Source organism: Silene latifolia, chromosome 3, assembly GCF_048544455.1.
Source record: "Silene latifolia isolate original U9 population chromosome 3, ASM4854445v1, whole genome shotgun sequence".
Taxonomy (NCBI): Eukaryota; Viridiplantae; Streptophyta; class Magnoliopsida; order Caryophyllales; family Caryophyllaceae; genus Silene; species Silene latifolia.
The window spans coordinates 143,348,008-143,352,642 of record NC_133528.1 but is presented as its reverse complement, the minus strand read 5'-3'; positions in this window follow the sequence as shown (position 1 = coordinate 143,352,642).

Here is a 4,635-nt window from a genome sequence, read left to right as displayed (position 1 = left end):
GCTGGTCAGAATGTCATCCAGAGTATACTCCCTCTGCCAATTTGCAAGCATTCCGAACTTTTTAAATTCAACCTGCGACCCGGACAATTACTTGTCAGATTCCAGCATACAAACTAATAGGAATATTTATAATAGTTGGGCCTCAGTGTACCAAAAAAAAAAATAGTTGGGCCTCAACCATCACCTTAAAGTTTTGGTTGAGATGATTCATCTATCATGGTATCAGAGCCAGTGTGACCGTAGGTCACGAGTTCGAATCCTAGCAACCTCAAAACTTCTCAAAAACTCGAAGTGGAATTCAAGCACACGGTATGGGGGAGCCGGTGCACAACCAACCACTCTTCAAGCCCGACAGGCATATGAGTGAGGGAGCGTAATATGAATATTTATAATAGTTGGGCCTCAATCATCACCTTAAGGTTTTGGTTGAGATGTTTCATCTATTACAAACCATCAAACCAAATGTAACGCATATTACAAATTGCAGGAAGGAGGGTCGGACACAATTCAGGCAGGCACATAAGTCATGCATATGATGAAAACAGAAATTACCATTCCCGAGTGGGGAAACAGACACTGGGTGGTTTCTCTGGATAATCTTTGTCGCATAAGAGCTTCAGTTGATTAATGCGACCATCATGTTCATGTATGACAAACTAAGCTAGTGAGAGTGAGACTCAGACTCAGACATCTATCAGTTGTGATGAAGGGTAAATGCATACATGACATGAGAGAAATGAAATCAGTGGCTAGATAGTCGTCATTATGCATATCAATTGTGAGGTTTATAGATTACGATGGAGAGAGGCAGGCAAGAGGGAACCTAGTCCAGTCCCCTCTGGTGTCGCCTTGGGATGAGCAATATCCGATAAATGAAACAGCGTTAAAAGATGTGTATGCACGAGTGAAAGTACATGAATAAATGAATAATAACAAGAGATGGGTATAATTCAGGACATCAAAGCTGAGAAATCCGAAAAATTATAATTAGAATGAAAGCAATAAGAGATGGTATATCGTAGTCATTGATTGCAGAAACTTTTAAACAACCAACAACCAACAATTGCATGCAAGCAAGATACAAAAATTGTTATAACACATTTGGTTAATGATGCCAAGTCCCTTTGTTATTTGACTGTTTGCTTTTAGTTGAAAATCATTAGTAATTGAAGCAATTAAATGGAATCTCAAATGACATGACGGCTCAACATGATCAAGATGGAGCAATCAAGAAGTCAAGATATTATCCTAGCCTTAGTCGAAAATTGTAAGAGTAAGTGCAACACTCTCACTTATGTCAAGTAGATCAACAGTGCACTGCACCGTGGTTTCTGATACTACCGTATGGAAAATCTTTTTACTCGAAATGTTAAGTATTAAAACTTTACAAATTTCAAACCTTAGCATTTGAATCTTCAAAGTTTGAAAACAAATCTGAAATCTTAAGTCACAAATCCACATTGATTAAACCTCTAGATTTGTGCATTTACCTTTTACCTAAATGTTAAGTTGAACTAGTCAAATTTTTAAAGCTAGAAAAGTTTTTTTGCCATTTTGGTAAAGTGTCGCATGTTGAGTGTTTTAGGAAGAGTTTTCTGATTTTAATTCAAGACCTTGTGATCCAAGCCTACAACCCAACACTTGCCATCAATCAAAGGCTATCTATTTAATATTGAATTTAATTATCTAAGTTGTACTACTTGATGATCAAATCCACTATAAATAGAGTGTATTAGGCCTCGTTTGGTTGCCCGTTGGAATACAATTCCACCGGAATATCGAATTCATGGGATTTAAGTTCCCACATCAAATTCACGTGAATTAGCTAAATCCGTTTGGTTGCTGATGTAGGAGTTCAATTACACGGGAGTTTGCAATTACCTAGGGGGGACTAGGTAATCCAACTCCTCCATTATGGAGGAGTTTGAAACTCCTTGGAAAATAAAATTCCAACATCATGGCAAAAAATGAGCAACCAAACAAGTTGCAATTTTCTAATTCATGGGATTTTACAACTCCCATGATTTAGAAAGGGCAACCAAACGAGGCCTAGTCTCATTTATTTCTTAAAACTTTCTAAAGCATTTATTGTAAAACCTTGCAAATCATTTGTGCATTTAAAGCTTTGTTCTTCAAGTATTTGCAAAACGTTTTTCAGATTTTAAACTCTTCATTTGTTTTCGAAAAGCTGTAAATCTCCAAGTATCAGTTCGCTGTACTATGACATAATGAGTTTGTTCCATAATTCTCGTGTTAAGTCTTAATTGTAATCTCCATGTTCATCAAATGAACTCTTGAGATTCAAAGATTCTGTACACCTTGAGATAGAACGTATAAACTCTTGAAGCGGAGTAGCTTTAAGTTTGAGTGCAACCGGAGTAGGCTGGCGAGTTATTTTCATTGTAAGGGATTTAGTAAGTTTGAGTAAATTTCTAAACAAGCAATAAAATAACGGTTGGACGTAGGCCACAGACTAGAGGTTGAACCAATTTTTAAATGTCGTTTGTCTGTTCATTTACTTTTACGTTCTTTCACTTTGCTATTTCTCGTTTATATCTAATCAAGTTCTGTGTCACAGTCAGCTATACTGTGACATAAAACGATTGTACCATCTTGTGAACTTACATTCTATTAAGTTTTTCAAGGTTTGTGCTTTAAGGTTCTTTACTTAAGTTATCAATTAACAAAGTTAAGAACACAATTTTAAAAAGGTACACCTAATTCACCCCCTCCCCCTCTTAGGTGTTTATCATTCCTAACCAGGGGCGGTGCAAAGGCTGTGCAGTTCGGTTCACTGCACAAGGGCCCAAGGGGAAATAGGGCCCCAAAATTTAAGCCCAATCCATAACATTAAAAGAAAATGACTTTGGCCTTTTCCCTTTCTATGGACTACTCGTAAAGTCGCTAGTCTACACTCTACCGTGTTTTTGTTTACCCAACATTCACGTGCATCCCCATTCCCCATCAGTTTTTTAAATTTATTTATTTAAATTTATTTTACTTTCTTGGTTTCAGTTCTTTTGTTATACGGAGTATCTTCATCGTTTATTTTTTTTTATTTTTATTTATACTTTATAATAAATTATTAATTATTGTGAGACAATATTATTGTGTAAAAAGATACAGTATTTACAACAAATAAACAAGTAGGAAGTAGTTATTTTACAAAAATGAATCGTCTCATGATATGAAATCGTCTTATTTATATAATTTGCGTTTTGTATATGCCTAAAATAAATCGTAGTATTTCTTTTTTTTTCATATATTTGTGTCCTTTTTTCTCAAATTTTTTGTTTTTTCGTTTACTTCGTAAGAATGTACGACGAGTCGACCATGATCAATTATTATAAGCTCGGTGTTAATAATTTTCATTTAGGACAAGTAAATGGCAATTAATAGTTTTGAGTCTTCCACTTAATAATCGCTACAGGGCCTCCAGAATTCACCGGCCGCCCTGTTCCTAACTCTTCAAAAATGCTAAATACTAGTGCCGGCTATCATCATAATTAAAACCCAGCTAAGCTCGGCCGATTTTTTCCAGTAAAATATTTCAGAAACTCGTGTGAGTAAACTGATACTAACATTAACAGCTACAAATTCAGTGAAATAGAACATCAATCGATCACACCCATACCATACCATACCAGCCTTTCTTCATCGTTTCACATGATTAAATTTTCCAGGGGTATATGTATATCATATTCCACGGCTACGTCATCATCTTCCCCGGCTACTTATCATCCTTCGTTCCCGGCTACTTTCACATCGGTTATATTCTGAAAATCTGACATTTACCTTCATCGGGGTGTATTCCCTCAAAAACGATGTTGAAAAGGGATGGTTTAGGATTTGCCTCTGTAATGGTGAAATCCTCAAACCGAGCCGGAGCTAAACACCTCTCATGAACGTCGTCGATACATGCTGCATATTTTAGCCAGAAATTCTCAGAACTCGCCTCTAAACCCCCAGTCGATATCAATGTTGAAATTGACGTCCGGGACGACATGCATGAGTAAAAAAAACAAAACAAGTAAAATTATTGAGAAAACAATTTATTTTGTACTACCACAATCTACCGTCATAAATCTTAATTAGTTACTATAATGCTAAATATCTAGCTAATTCATATTGGAAAAAAAATTGAGCGAAATCATTGTTTGAGAAATAAGAAGGCTGAAGCAGTTTGTGAAAAGTAGTGGTAGTGGGAGGGTGAGGGGAAGTGTTTGTAGTTTGTTGTTTGTAGTTTGTAGTTTCTACTATCCACAGTAATAATTAATGTAATTTTTGTTTTTTTTCTCCTCCTCTTTTTTTTTACTCATGGAGTATCAATTTATATTAGGGTTAATTGATAAAAATAATCCAAACTATGATGGTCCTGCTCAAAATAATCCAAACCATGCATTATCTCATAAAACTCCGATCTATTCTATCATTTAACTATTAATGCTTTGGTGGAAGGGCAACCTGTTTACCAGGTCACCTCGCCCCAAAGCCATTTTAAACCTATTTTTACCAACTTTTATTCATCTCCTCATCCAATCTCTCATCTTTTTCTTTTGTATGCTTCATTGATCATCAATTTGTAATCTTCATCATCCTTGATTTTTGTCCAACATGTCCGTTCCCCTTTGCACC